The sequence below is a fragment of the Copadichromis virginalis genome, linkage group LG10 (assembly GCF_057382275.1).
Source record: "Copadichromis virginalis isolate Kocher_CV1m ecotype Utaka linkage group LG10, C_Virginalis_male_GT1.1, whole genome shotgun sequence".
Taxonomy (NCBI): domain Eukaryota; kingdom Metazoa; phylum Chordata; class Actinopteri; order Cichliformes; family Cichlidae; genus Copadichromis; species Copadichromis virginalis.
This window is the reverse complement of record NC_140627.1, coordinates 27428910-27445104: the sequence shown is the minus strand read 5'-3', so window position 1 is coordinate 27445104 and position 16195 is coordinate 27428910. Positions and strand designations below refer to the sequence as shown.

General features: G+C 40.9%; 1 protein-coding gene across 5 annotated transcripts in view; it reads left to right on the top strand.

The window, feature by feature from the left end:
• Window positions 1-16195, top strand: part of ncam1a (neural cell adhesion molecule 1a) — a 277809-nt gene that overhangs the window by 1073 nt on the left and 260541 nt on the right. The window lies entirely within an intron of this gene.

Below are 16195 nucleotides of genomic sequence, written 5' to 3'. Positions count from 1 at the left end.
TTTTCCGTACGCATGCGCTTAAAACTATCGAATAGATCGATAAGATGCACGCACAAATTTCCACTTGTGCCACGATCGGATTTGGCACATAACCAGTAGCTGTGCTATGTGTCCGTGCGGGAGTTTAGTTTTTGCATCCCTGCTCTGATCATATAGGTCGACACTGAGGTATTGCCTCTGTTTTTGTTGTTTTTCTGGCCAAAAAGGACTCTGTAGTTTCTAACTTAGTAGCGAGGTACTTGTTTTTTTCTAACCTCCATGCGCAAAATGATGTCGACTTCGGCACAGACCCAGACTGATTTGATCGTACTTTTTAATTTCGTTGGTTGAGGGGAAATTCGTCATCCAGTGAGGTAGACTGAATAGTCTTTCAATGTATACAATAGCATCCAATCCCAGAGCTCTCATGGTTATATAGGGCGGGAGGGGGACCCATTTTTCCCCCCAAAGCCCCCACCTCTCCCACCACCCACATCCTTCTCTCCTCCCTGCATTCACCTCCCCATTCCATACACTGCAACTGAGTGCTCAAAGAGGAGTTTGAGGACCCCCAGGGGTCCTTGGAGAGCGGAAGAATAGTTTGATGTTATAATTTGATTCAATTTAGTGTACATTATGGTGTAAAATGATTATTCTAACCCGGGGCCTCAGTTGCACTGTTGTTTCTCAGTGCTCTACAGGTCTATGCTTTTCTTGTCTATGGCAAAAAACAAAATAAAAAAAAGAAGCATTTTCTTCTCCCCTACTGAGATTAACTGCAGCCAATACAGCCACTGAGTCTGGATGAAATGACTGAAGGTACAGTTAAAATAACCAGAAGGCAAATCTTTTCATGTGCTAAAAAAGTAGCCTATCATCTGGCTATGCCTGTTTCGATTTATTGACATTTGACTCCTTTCCTTTCTTCCTTTCCTTTCCTTGCCTTGTGTTTGTGCCACACGGCCATGACACATTATTTGGGGTAGACTGTTAAGTCACTTTTCCCCGAGCACGCATCATTAGTTTAAAGTTCATAGATGTAGCACTGTGAGACTGTATTGAATTATCCATGCAGTAGTCTCAGTCTGGCTAAATAATACATTTATTTCACAGTTGTGCTGAAGCCAACAGCCCTGTCTTTGCAGAATTTAGGGAAATCGAGCATGAAGAATGTGGGTCTACGCACAGGAAAATAATGTATATAGCCTAAAATAATGTGGACTGGGGAAATTGAGTGGATAAGACGACAAAATTTGAAGAAGGTGGATCATTACTGTGTATGTTGGATGGTATTTTTCTTGTTTTGGTACATAAAACCTAAGCTGGCCTCCATGTGGTGCTGGGCGTGCCCCCAAAGGGGCTCCGCTTTTGTTTTTCTTGTTTGTATGATCTGGTGGTTTTTGAGTGTGATAGTGATGTTGATACTTGAAGTTATATAAAATATTGATTTATTGATTACTGTCCAAACTTTTAAAACACAGGATTTGACATTTTGCACTTCACAAACAGCAACCAAAAAAATGCACTTTACATTTTTATCGCTGGGAAAAAAAATGCTGTGATTTCTGTTGGGAAAAAAAAAACTACTTAAAATACTTTCAACAAGCTGAGCGAGGATCTAATGGGCTGTGTTGGGATAATGCGTGTGCCGGCTGATGTTTGTGGTTTCTATGAACCTTAAACTGCATCACTTGGCGCTGGCTTTTGAAAGTTTTCCAGAATATTTTTGGAGGTATTTCCAAATCAGCACCCAAACACTTGGGCACCCTGTCACTGATGTGGGTTTAGAGAGTGGTGCTGGGATGTTTTCATTTCTTCTATATGATTCATGACCCTGCCGAAATATTCTGACACCCCCACAATTTACCGCGCCTCCGCAGGGGAGGGAAAGAGAAAGGAACCAAGAGGGAGATAATTAGACAACTGTGCCTTAGCTGTACCCTCTTGCAACAAGGAGAAATTCAAATAAATTGATCGCATTATTTGATGGACTCGGGGTATATTGAAGGGGTAATGACAGTATCACACACTTTGAGGGCTGAGCAATTTAATTACATTTATTGATTTCCAGTTTCTGTTCCAGTTCGATGATAATTACATTTTTGAGGCTCGCGCCAAACATTAGAATGCAGAGCTACACCACCTTCCAAGATGTAACTGCATTATAATGCAGTTTTAGGAGTCGACACAGGTAGTGATCTTTCTCGACTTAAATTCAAGTCGAGTGTGCAGTGCCCGTTCTGACTGTGTTACTGAATTAAGCCACCGCATCCATGGTGGTGATCAGTTTGAAACTGGAAAAAGTAGAAGGTGATGCAGGGTAATCTGAGGGGAAAAGAAGCCCCGTTTATTAAAGTGAAAATGACACCGCCTCAGATTTATGACTTCAAGAATGTGAAGTTACAGATCTGAGGCATTTCTATTCTTTTTTTTAACCCTTTCATGCTCTGTGCTGTTGGCTGTAGAGAAACCAACGCAGGGTTGCCTTCCAGTAAAAGTTTAAACTGGCTTTTATTGCACTGCAGCTCAGCATCGTCCAGCAGCGCCCTGCACTGACCAAATATGTAAAATATGTACTACTGGGCATTCCTGATTGATTAGTCTGACTTGAGGATAAAATATATTTATGATCAAATTACATAATTAGGCAGCACGGTGGCACGGTGGTTAGCACTGTTGCCGTACAGCAAGAAGGTCCTGAGTTCAATTCCAACATCAGGCCGGGGTCTTTCTGTGTGGAGTTTGCATGTCCTCCCCGTGTTTGCGTGGGTTCCCTCCGGGTACTCCGGCTTCCTCCCACCGTCCAAAGACATGCAGCTTGTGGGGATAGGTTAATTGGAAAATCCAAATTGCCGTTAGGTGTAAATGTGCGAGTGAATGTGAGCGCGAATGGTTGTCTGTCCCTGTGTGTTGGCCCTGCGACAGACTGGCGACCGGTCCAGGGTGTACCCCGCCTCTCGCCCTATGACAGCTGGGATAGGCTCCAGCGCCCCCCGCGACCCTGAAAAAAAAAAGGAGAAGCGAATGGATGTTATTGAGTTTAATCGCCTTTTCACATGATATTGCAAACCGCTGTGCAGTGTTTTAGCATCTGACAGAATGGCAGTGTTCTCTCTCTTGCTGAAAGTGGATTGCCTCTGTTGGATTTCTTTATTCTTTTTGTTCCTGAAACAACAAGTTTGCAGGCTGAAGGCAGGCTAGATGCTGATGTGCACTTGCCATTCAGTTCATACAGTTATATGAAACTGCAAGCAGTGCAAATCCATGTACTGTTCTGGCTGTAAAGCAGCATGTGTGTACTTTAATCAGTCAGCTGAACTACAGAAGGGAAGAAAAACTTTAGCTTAACATTTTGAGGGAGAAAATACACAAATCCTAAATGGCTAACATATGGGACTTTAACTGCTGTGGTGGGTTCAAAGCCACTATGAAAATAATACAGGCTATTTTTGACTTAGGGGAACTGGAAAAAGCAGCCAAACACAGGAAAATTATAAGGCATTTTTAGTCCGCTCTTTAAATAAAACTAGATTCTGGCTCTTTCAAGCTTTGCTCCGTAGTTGCACTCTGGTCCATGCACCATTTGGCTTGGAGACACTTTGTACTAATGTACTATTACGGCTTGTTATGATCAAATTCTCGTCAGTACATGGACTGTTCAGATTATAGCAGTACTCCTACTTGGATTCAGCTTCTGTTTAGCTAAATACTGCATGCCTGTGTCGCCGTACAGTTTATGTAAGAGAGCAACAGATCAAGTGACTTGTCATCATAATTGCAAGTTGATTCTCAAGATGTGAGTTCTTTGCTGCTGCCTACATTTACATAAAGTTCAGTCATTACTGCGTCTACATTTTCGCCCTATAGCTTTCTTTTTTTCCCTTCTTGCTGTGCTCCCCCCCCCTTGATTTGTTTATTGATCTCCATCTTTTGCAGCTTTTATTATATGTCATATCATCCTTTCTCCCCTGAGAGTTCAACTCAAAACAGCCCACACAGCAGCACAGACACAGAGCCCTGTGTGTCTGAGTTACATTATCTGCTAATTAGTGCAAATTTAACTCACTAAAACTGAAGCAGAAACTCCTTGAATCGTTTGTACCACACAGCACAGTCTGTTAGATAATTCCTTTTAAAATGCTCCAACAGGCAACAACAGCACAGACATGGTGGAGAGGTGCATTAATTGACTTTGAGTAGTCCAGCAGTCTGTGTTGGAACCCCTGTCAGTCACAGCATCCATCTGCACACCAGCTCCAATATGCAGATGGATGGGTTTTAGAAAATGCACCCCTGTACACTTGCCACGAAGGGGGGAACTATGGAGGCCCTAACTGCTTTGTGTACAAGGCTGTAAACATGCTTTTTAATCCTGTGAAATTGGCTGTTTTAAACACAGGACTCTATGTGGATTCGTTCGCTTTTTGAGTGGGCATTAGAGGAAATGCAGTTTTTGGCACTTATGCCTTGGCTTCGTTCTCCAGACCTGGAGGTTGCTGTTTGCCCCAGACAGTACTGGTGATAAACTTTACTTCATCATGATCACGATTCAAACATGTCACATGAAACACAGTGACACTCAACTATCAAAGACCTGTGTACAGCCACTTGGATATAATTTTTCTAGATGGGTGTGTTCAGGAGGTAGAGTAGATCATGTACTAATCAGAAGGTCGGTGGCCTTATCTGTGCCTCCTCCATTCTGCATGTTGAAGTATCCTTGGGCAAGATACTGGACCCCGAGTTGCCCTCGATGCATCCATTGGAGTCTGAGTGTTTGGACATTACGAAAAAAACCCCACTTAGGTTAATGTGTGTATGAATGGGTGAATGAGGCTTGTGGTAAGAAAACGCTTTGGGGTCTCAAATTGAGTAGAAAAGCACTGAACAAGTACCAGTCCATTTAGATGTGACAACAACAATGCTCGTTAAGTGCCGTTGCAGCCAGAACCCACTATAAGTCCCTAATCTCACTAATAGAAAAGGATGTTAACACTTATTTACATCCACTGTTGGTATGCTTTTACACAAACACAGAACATTTGTTAGGCTAGTACAATCAAGTTAAAATGAGAGCTGCCTGTCTGTAGCCTAGGTGCTAGCTTGAGTTGCCAAGTATATTTGAATTTGGCAGATTCTTTTAGACTTATCTACAGTCTGAGACAGCAGCCACCCCCTCAGTGTTATCTGCACTTGCTGGTTCCACATCAGCAGCAAGGGAAAAAGCCGGACTGAGGAGATGAGTGATGGTGACTAATGTCAGTTCTTCATTCTTTCCAGACTCCACTCAGTCTTTTGTCAGTAATATTATTTAGTTTACTGACACTCAACATTTCTTTTCAGTGTGATGTTATTAAGTGTATGTAGTGCATTTCCCGCTGTAAAAACTGCTCTCTGTACCACAGATATACAATACGTACCTGCACATATGGGTTTGCTTATCTGTGCAAAATCTGTTATTGCTCCACCAAACTGTTAATATTTAATGGAACTGTGCTGTTCAGCTTCACTGTGTGGCCGTTAAATCGAGCTGAAATCCCCAAATTTGAACAACACTTTACAAACACTTTTAAGCGTAATTACAAAAAAACAATAATTTCTGGGGGTTTTTAACACAGGAACACAAAGACAGTTTTAATTTGATTCCAGTCACTAAGCCATTAGAAGTTCTTCGTCCGTGGATGATAAAGAGGCACGTAAAGTCTAAAAACTTTGAAATGCAGATGATACAAGTTTTACATAATCCATAAATTCATGTCATATCACAGAGCTTCTGAAAGTGCTGATAATTCCATCCAGATGAGCTCAAAATGACTTGACTGGCTATAATATTTCTTCTGACTGTTAGATGAGGATAGGCTGTCTTTGCATATTAATCAGGACATGAATAGAACCCATGAGTGATTTTTATTGTGTGAGCTCTGAAGGCGTCCTATAGAGAATTGAATGTGGGGGAAAAAACCCAGAAAAAAAGAGACGGACTTGTTATGCAACCCAATCAGCAGCCCCTTCCTTTGCCATTGAGCGCAACATTGAACATGATTTTCAGATCTTAATGCTGTCTTCAGAGTGTGTAACTAAATGGACAACTGATGTCAATGAAGTAATGTCTCCCAAAATTCTCAAGCAGATATAATATTCACAGAGGAAGGTAGCCTTTAGTCATGTATATTCACATTATGTCATTATGTTCTAATGGAATGCCACGAGTAATACTAACTAATGTAACATGAATTTTTAAGTTACCATTAGATGAGTTAATGCACAATGACTCATCTAATGGTAACTTAAAGTTTGATGAGTCAGTACAAACAAATTTAATATTACATTACTTACCACAACTTGTAGCATGGTGTATGGAAGGAGTGGGAAATGGATTCAGGGTGGGGGTGCGATAAGCTGCAGGATGATGGAAGAGGTCAGCCATGAGTCTCCATACACTGTGATACTTGCAGACAGGGAGCAGGTGGAGGATAATCTGTAGAGCTGGAGCTGTGGAGCTATGCTCTGGAGAGAAGAGGAATGAAAAGGCACTAGAAGCAAGACAGAATATGTATGTCTAATGGGAAGTAGACAGGTGTAACAGTGAAGATGGAAGGAGCAGTGGTAGTGAAGACGGGGTCAGCCAGGGTGCAGTGGGTGGAGACGAGTGTCAGGGGGTCATTTGTGACAAAAGATAGCAGCAAGAGTGAAAGAGAAGGTTTACAAGATGGCAGTGAAACCTGCTATGATGTATGAGTGGAGAGGGTGACACTGACAAAAAAGGAAGTGGAGCTGGAGGTGGCAGAGCTGACCGGGATGGACAGGATTAGAAACGAGTACATCAGAGGCACGGGCAATATGGAGCTGAGGAAAAGAGGAAGTGCATAGAGAAGATTCATGGATGTAGCGGAGGAGGACATGCAGAGGGTCGATGTGACAGAGGAGGATGCTAGAGATAGGGTGAGACGGAGGTAGACGATCTGTTGTGGCGACGCCTAAAGGCAGCAGAAAAATCAATACAATATGTAGTTAATTCAGACGCAAGGCAACCCAGCACAGTCATCCATGGTTAAAACAACATGTCTTTATAACAAAACCATAAGCATTATGATTATATACCATGCAAATATGCATGTGTATCTATATATATATATATATATATATATATATATATATATATATATTTACGTGTGTGTGTGTGTGTGTGTGTGTGTGTGTGTGTGTGTGTATATATGTATTTTTTTTCCAAAATGAAGTTATTCATGAAAGCCACATTTTTGTGGCGGGACTTTTCTTGTCAAAATGAAAATATGCCTTCACTGAGCTTGTTGACACACTTTCTGCTTAGCCATCCATTTCAGCTCAGTAAAATCTTGTTTCTGATCCTTTTTGTTGTGGTCTTTTCTTCTGTTCTGGTTAAAGAAACGGGGTCTGAAACAAAATACTTCTCCAGTTTCCTTAGGCTAAACTCTGGCATTTTGGCAGAGTGAAGCAGCATCAGCTTCTAATGAATTCAGATAAACAATGCTTGATGTTCCCTAAGATCCCATCCAAGAAGGTGAAATATCTGTGGGAGTGGCTGTGATTTCAAACAAGCTGCTGTTGCTCTAAGGCTAACCGGGATGCTGCTCGTGTGAGTTTTGCAAGGTGATAGAGAATATTCAGGTGTTTGTTGTGGCACTCCTCAGCATACTTGCTTAGCCCCAACCTCACCAGATTTTCTACATAAGAACTAATGATCTGTGCTCCTTTGGCAGTGGACTCCCTATATTTTTTTTCCCTTTTACTGAGCTCTTTAAGTGAGGCTGCCAAGTCTGGTGAGGTTGCCCAAGGTGACGATGGACTACATTGCTGCGCAACAGAATCCCAGCATGATGTCCCTGTCCTCCTTGAAATGCCTGGAGAGCTACAAGCACCGATTTTTATTTGGAATAGATACTGTGTTTATTGATGTTCCAGTTTTCTTTATTGTCAGCATGGGACTCTGTGTTATTTATAGCCTGTCACCGTTATAACTTACTTCCCTCAGGACTTGCACTGATTAACAGATGGTATTTTGTCTCTGAAAGTCACTTCATACTTATGTTGTGTTAATTTTCAGGTGGAGAAGAAAAAACCCAGTATTTTTTACTTTGCATAACTTCCCCCCCCCCCACCTGTTTCAACCAAAGGCATAAAATGTAAAATATGCTTGGAGTGACAGCGCCTCCATATAAAATGCCTTGGCTTAGCTGCGGTAACCTTCATCAGGGATGACACAAACGCTTGTCAGCCCTGAGTAATTTTCTTAATGTTGGATTACCGACAATCTTTGAGCTAAAAGTGCAGAGAGCAGGTTTTGCTTTATTTTCTCTTTGTTCAACTGAGCCTTCAAGTGCAGAAAAACGGCGGCAATATCATCCGAGTGTACTTGGCAGACTTTTAATGCTTATGCTTCATCACTTAAACAAACACCTACTGTATGCGATGGCTGGCTTCGGGTGTGATCTCCTGCAAAGCTATATGCTTAGCAATGTAAAAATGGTAAGTTACAAGTCTTGCAGTTTTATAGGAAAAGCTTTTGAAATGCAATAACCTATAGAAATACTGACGGGTATACACGAATAAGCTGCATATCATTGCTTGCATTAAAACACCTGCTGTTTTTTATTCAACCCTATGCACAGTGTTGTCTTCTAGCTTCCTCCCCAGCATTATCTCTCCAGGAAAGCCGGTTTGGTACTTTCTGGAAAAGCGAAAAGTACCGGGCTCTAGTGATTGCCTGACTTTTAGCTATACTGCTGCCCCCAGGTCCCCATGTTTCTCTTGTCAGCCATGTTAGTTAGCTTTAAAAAGAAAGGTATTTCTTTTTAAAGCTTTGACCAACTCTGATGCTATTATGAGTTCTTCTAAAAGTTCTGATCCCTGATATATTACTTTACTGATGCCTGATCAAATACTGCAGTTGTTTCATCTTGTGTTATAAATCAAGCACCCTGCTTTTCCCTTTACAGTGATCGCTTTTACCCCTCCCTAAAAGCTCAGTCTCACATCCTGTCTAGTTCTCCTGGAGTCGAGATGATGGACAAAGAGCCTTCGGTCAACATTTATCTGTAAGAAGTCAAAGTTTTAAAAGGTTTCAATAGGTGAGCGTGTGAAAGAGTCATTAATAGTTGAAGCTGCCTTTGTCGACGGTGCACAAACAGGGATTGGCTGTTAGCTCTCCATCGTTCTCTCTGTCCCGAGGCGCTGCTGCCCGAGCATCTCATTGCCCCCATCTGTAGGCATCTGCCAGGGGGACTCTGGGCCAGAAGTGGTAATCACTCTTGCGATGTGTTTATTATATAATAGTATTAAAATGTAAATAATGACATAATATGAGATAGGGCTGTGCAATATGACCAAAATCTCATATCCTGATATAAGACATTTATCGTCCAGACAAAGAAATATATCACAAACATTTTACATTTTCTGTAAATTCTGTGAATCTCGGGCAACTCGATTTGCGTGTTTTGTTTTGTTTTTGCTGGTCGTGTACCTGGAGTCAAGTGTTTTGACAGATGGATGAAACTATACATTTTTAGACATTTTCTTTGTGAGTATTTATTACACGGCGTGTTGCGGGGAAAAACTCGTTCTAACGTTTGATTCTGAGGTTTCTTTTTTAGCACCTAATGGCTCTTTTTTGCTTCTCATCTGTAAACACTCTGCATACTCTTTCACTTGATTCTGTTTATTTTGAAAAATCTCAACAGGATCTTCAGCTTTATTGCGAAAGGTTTACGTGGTAAATAAACAAGCGGACGGCGGAGCCGCGCGATGGTTTTTACCGGCGTTGTTGCTAACGTCAACGCATAAAAACAGTCGCTTGTCCGTCCGTAGTGTGGTTATATTAAATATAAGAGAAAGAGAGAACTTTAAGAAATTCTACAGTGACCATCAAAACGTTGAAAAAATATTGCCGTAAACAGTTTATTTTGTGACACCATGAAACAAACGATAGCTTAACATGCAACGATAGACGTTTTCATATCGTCATCCGATATATATCGAACAGCCCAAGTATGAGAAATATACTGTGCATTTGACTGAACCGGCATATGGTTGTGTTAGGCTGCTAATTCATTTGTCACTTTTGGGATTCAAAATACTTATTAGTGGAAAAATACGTTCTCTGATTGAGTTTTTAGTAGTGCTAGTGTGCACTAAAAACTCACCTAATTTTTGTCGTCATCTTAGCAAATTTGTCATTAGATTGAAAAACCTTTCTGTAGGTCACAAAACTGTAATCAGGGAAGCCCTGTGTATCAGTGACGCTGACTTTCACACCTGTATTTTTCAGTGGCTAGTTTCTAGGACTGCAGCTAAGGCACTCACTGAAGTAAGAGTGTAAAACAGTTTAAAGTGCTTTGTTCCAGGATTTCCACAGCCTAGCTGATACCACACCTGCTGCATTCATTTGTAGATGGGGGAGGATTTTCTGATTTTCAGAAATCCTGCTTTTCAAACCACCTGAAGAGTCAACTCATTTTCCTGTACACCTGGTGTCTGCAGGGATAATCGCTGCTCATTTAAGATGCATGCAGCGATGTTTTTCCACACAGTTCATTTCGAGTGGGTCTCCCATTTTGAAACATTCCTCCTTTTCTTATTACGTGTCTTTTTTCTTTGAGAATCGTTATTACTCCCCTATGAGTCCTGTTTGGAGATATTTCTTTCCCTCCTACTACGAAGGTGCAGCGTTAGCCATCTTAACCCCAGGTTTCAGATTGCAGCTTGCATAATAGGTTTCTTAGGAGTGACCAGTCATTCACATAACAATGGCAGCTGGCAGTTATTTACCTGAGTGTGGATGACGGCACTTAACACTTCTGCTTATGCACAAAATAATGAACAGCAACAGCGACAGCAAACAAGAAACCAAGTGACTAAATTAAGAACAATATGAAGAGTAAACATAGGGGTATATTTTTGATACCACTAAGGCTCCACTTGGCTTATTATTATTATTATAATTATTATAAAAAGCACTTTGATGTGTTGATTTGAAATCTTACACACAACTCGCTGACCTGTAATTTAGCTTCAGGGGATGTGCTCTGTTTCCTGTGATCACCACTGATATTAAGAGATGCGTCTAGGCCCTCGGGCTGTGTGGGTGTTTTGTGCTGGCGCATGCAGACTGTAAGTTTGATGTCGCACCTTATAAACGCCGTATCACTTTCTGCGGTGTCTTGGCACAGCAAAAGTTGCTCTACGTGATTTCACCGTTCCAGCTCTGAGACCAACCTGAGGATTATTCTCTTCTTTAGCGATAAACGGCATATATCTGATGCACCTTATGTGCACACAGGCACTCCGGGTTTCTTATGTTTTTCCCACAGTCAGAAATCTACCTTCTCACATGGCTTACCTTGGCTGAGCTGTCATAGAGAGTTAAGGCCATAGTGTATTTGGGCATTTGTTCTACTGTCTCTAAATCCCAGGGAGTGACTCACCATCATGATGTAATGCCTAGCAATGACAGCTGGCTCATCCCAGGGACTCTGTGATTGGCTGGCTTCCTCAGGTGCCAAGTTGCCTGAGCGTGTGTGTGTAAAGAAAGGAAAGGGAAAAAAAACACCCAAGCATGTCTTCTGGGAAAAAGGAACAAGGCGAGATGTGCACCATGCGCAGTTTTTTTGTAGACTTGTTTACTTCCTAAATTGGCACAATTGTCAGCGAGCACATTCTTGAGGCATCCGCTGTGGCTCTGTAGTGTTTTTCAGACCATGCCAGCAAAAAACGAGAATGACTTCTTTCACCGAGTGCTGTTCACACACTCAGGTGGCACAATCACAGACTGTTGGAAGTTCTCAGATATTAAAATAGGATAAAACCTATTGGTGGCTTTTAACTTAATGTGCTCTCTTTAAGTTTTGTGAAAGCTCAGTTCACAGAACTTGTTCCGGACTTGGGGAGTTCTTCAGCCTTGCTGCTATGCATTCAAATGTGTGGAGAAACAACGCTTCATGGGAAAATAGTGAATTCACATAGACGGAAAAGCATATTAAATACATAATAAAATATAATAAGAGTTTGTTAAATATAAAATATTGGGTTTATGGTCTCTTGATGGGGGAAAAAACCCCCCAAAACAAAACAGCTTGTCAGAGGTGATAGATGTTGGTTTCCTGTTGCATTTAAACGGTATTCAGAGCTGTTTTGGAGAGGTTTCTGTGAAATACTCTGTGTGGTATGGAAACAACATGAAACACAGACACATCTTGAAGCTGTTGATTTGACGGTGGATGCAGCTCAGACTCTGTGGACCGTTTGATCAAACCGGTGTGTCAAAAATCATCAAATTAACTCGTTACATCCTGCCACCACTCTAATATGGGAGTCACACACAACCAGAGCCCCGTCGCTTGTACCCATACGGCTTTCACATGCGGGCGCTGATGAGGTTAGACTGATCAAAATAAATGGTGTTTTTGTGTAGCAGGTGGTTGCAGGGTAACACCAGCTCAGTGCTGAGAGGGAGTGGCTGTTGTTATAACTGGGTGGCCTTCCATTAACATTTTTAATGCCCGTGATGCTGTGTAATAAACCTCAAACCAAAATATCTATCAAAAACTCTCAAAATGTGATGCATATTGAAATTGGCTGCAAATGCTCGGTGAAACGTGTATGTACTTATGCTTTAATGAGATGTCTCCATGTCTAAATGAGGAAATATTTAGATTTTAGAATGCATGTTATTGCCATCTTTTTCTTAATTGTATCTTAAAAATATAAATTTTTACTTTCCTGATGAAATTGAGGCCAAGCGAGCATGAGATTAGTCCGAGTTCTACTTGAAAACAAAAAGCTAATTTGCAGTAATCAATACCAGTGTATTCAACTGAGCTTCTGTGGAGTTATATGGAACAAAGCACTGATGTAGTAAAATATGGATGAAGATTGAAGAGCAAATCAAATTTATTAAAAGGCCAACTATTAATGTGCTCATTTTGTCCTATCTCACATATATCAAATAAAGTGTAAGGAGCTAAAAACGGATGGGATTATTTAACCAAACATAAACACTTCTAATAAGATTAAAGAAAATCTGTTTAGCATTTATGTTCAAGCTGCTGCAATTAATAAAATCAGGAGAGGTCTATGATTTATTATGCTTTTACACTAACAGCTCTGTTGAAGAGCTGCTTGTGAAGAAAAGACTCTGTAGTGGCTCACTGTGAGGTGGGGTTGCAGACAAAGGTGCAGGGTGACGGGCAGGAGGAGGAGGGGTGGAGGTTGAAAAATAGGCGGAACACAATGCAAAGTGTTGTCAAGGAGGAGCCACTGTGCCGGCAGGGTACTCCAACCTCTGGATTCATTGTTTCCCGTTCTGTTGCAGACCCTTGTTTTGTGCACTGAAGCTTGCAGAGACCAGTGCATGAGACACGGGCATGTTGCGTTTAGGCCTTCCTTCTGGCTCGAATTTAAAGAAGAGCGTGATGCTCAATGTTCTCTACTTTATTCGATTTTCCTTCTTACTTGTTAGTTGACTGGCGTTCTTCAGCGTGCAGAACGACGGTCTTTTCTTCACCGTTCTTGTTACTAAATGAGTGCATTCACACGATCTGAGATGCCATGAAAAGAAACATCTTTGCCGTGAATGATGATGATGATGATATGATGCAGGTTCATCCTTTTTTTTTCAATTCCAGGAAATAATATCTAAAAATAAGACAAACCCTGCTGATAAACTAAGCTGTAAAAGGAGCTAAATTTTTGCTTATGTATCGTGGCCTGATTATGTCTGTGAAATGAATAGCCGCTCTCCTGACTGACAGCTGTCTCATTTTATCTAGAAAAGCTCTTTTTCATAATTTGCTGCTCTGCTGCTTTAATAAGCCATCGTTACCACAAAGTTCTGTAGCTGTGTAATTATATTGCACTATTGACGGTCGCAAATTATGCCTGCACATAGAAATGGATGCTAAAAGACTCTTTTTTTGCTTTAGTTGGAGAACAGAACTTGATACATGAATGTTGACAGGTGATAAAGAAATGCTCTCGGTTTTCTTGGCACTCTTGTGTTGCACTTCCGCTTCTATAGTATTTGGCAGCTTGCAGTATTTGTGCTGCACGATTTACTGTAAATGCTCAAAATTTAAATGTAAATCCCTGCCATATGAATACATGAAGAAGAAATATCTGCAGCCTTCGGTGGTTGCCTTTTGGTATTGATGCATTTTGGGCAATAATGCACTTTCTCTAAAACCTTGAACCAGTCAGTGAACTCCAAATTAAGCCCTCTCTGAAATTCTTTTGAATTTTTAATATAATGCCAGAAGCATATGCTTTTACTAAGTGCTGAAGATGGTATTAACACTTTTGACTTTCATCTCACGGTTGAAATGGGAAGGACAGGCTACAGAAGGTATAAAAAGTGTTTTTGTGCTTTCAAAGCTTCATACACTTTGATGAAGTCTCAAGGTCAAAATATTCTGACCAAATACATTTAGGTCAAAATCTCACCTGAAATGTTTGATGCTTTAATGCATACATACATACAGATGCCGACACTTTCATCTTGATATTTTACATTTTACTTAATTTTGATCTTACCTTTATGAGAGACTAGGGGGGGGGGTAAATGTCAGTTGAAGACTTGCGCTCTTTCTGAACACCAGAAGGATGAAATATGTTTGCGTTGCAGGAACAAAGGGAGTGTGTCATGCTGCAAGTGATTGATACTGGCTCACAGTGCAGGAAGCCAGATGGGCCAAACTCAGAAGCATCAGGAGTTGAGGGCTTGGCCTTTTTAGCTCATCCAACAGAGGCATTAGAGACTGTGCTGCCCAAAGACTGCAGCTCAGAGACTTGCAGTGTGCTTGGCATGCCTCAGTGTTATGGTCGAGAAAACCAGTTTGAGATGATTTGAGCTTTGAGACATGGTGTGTTATCCTGGGGAGATGTGGTCATAAAGGGACGGACACGGTTAGCAACAATACCCAGATAGACTATGGTGTTTATACAACAGTTGGTTGGTAGTAATGGCCACAAGGTAGGCCAACAAAACATCTTCCACACCATTACAACCATTACACCAGCCTGAACCATTGATACAAGGCAGGATGGACCCATGCTTCCATGTTGTTTATGCCAAAATATAAACTGTAGTCTCTGTTTCCTGTTCTTAGCTAACAGGAGTGGCACACAGTATGGTCTTCTGCTACCGTAGCTCATCTGCGTCAAAGTTTACGTATAGTGCATTCATAGATGCTCCTCTGCATCCCTTTATTTTAATAGGTGGGTATTTGAGTTTTTCTTTCCTTCCTATCAGCTCAGAACAGTCTGGAAATGTTCCTTCTCATTTCTGGAATCTGCAATTTTTGCTAAGAGAACTGCTGATCATTCAAAAATGTGTTTTGTTTTTTGGGACTATTCTCTGTGAACCCCAGAGATGGTTGTGGGAAATTTGTATTTTGCTGATATAAAAGGTCAGCAGTTTCTGAAATACTCAGACCAGCCCATCTGGCACCAACAACCATGCCACACTCAAACTCACTTCAGTCACGTCTTTCCCATTGTGATGCTCGATTTGAGCTTTAGCAGGTCGTCTTGCCCAATTTCATTGACTTGCTTCTAGGTTAGTGGCTGATAAGATATTAAGCATTACCAAGCAGTGAACAGATGTTTGATTATACAGGTGTATCAAAATTGAATGTTTATTATTATTATGATCAAACTTTTAGAGCAAAAGCAAAATGAATACTGCATAAGTAAGAGTTAGGGTCTTGTCAGGTAGCTACCATGTGTGTTTTTAATACAATGTCATATCCTCTGCAGGAGAAAACTCAGTTTTATCTCAGTATTTTTGGGTGTATTTACTTACATTCTTTATTCTTTATGTATGTTAAGTATGCTTTATTATTTCCCTCAATTTTCCAACAAACAGCAACGCAAAAGAAGTCAACACTTCAAATGTTTCCATTGTGATACATCTGAATAATCACTGTTTTTCCTACTTTCGAGTCAGCTGCAGTTGTGAGAAAATGTTCTTGCCTTATGTTCTTGTTTCAATAATACTGATATGAAGGGGAGCTGTTACCAGATGTTGCCTTGCTGGAGTTGTAATAGATTTGGAGCACATGCAGGTTGGCCAAGCTGGTAGACATCAATCAATACTCACTGCATTTTTAATGTCATCATTTTTTTTAGAATTGTAAATTTATTATGTCTTTTCAACATTTGATGACATGACATTTGATGACAT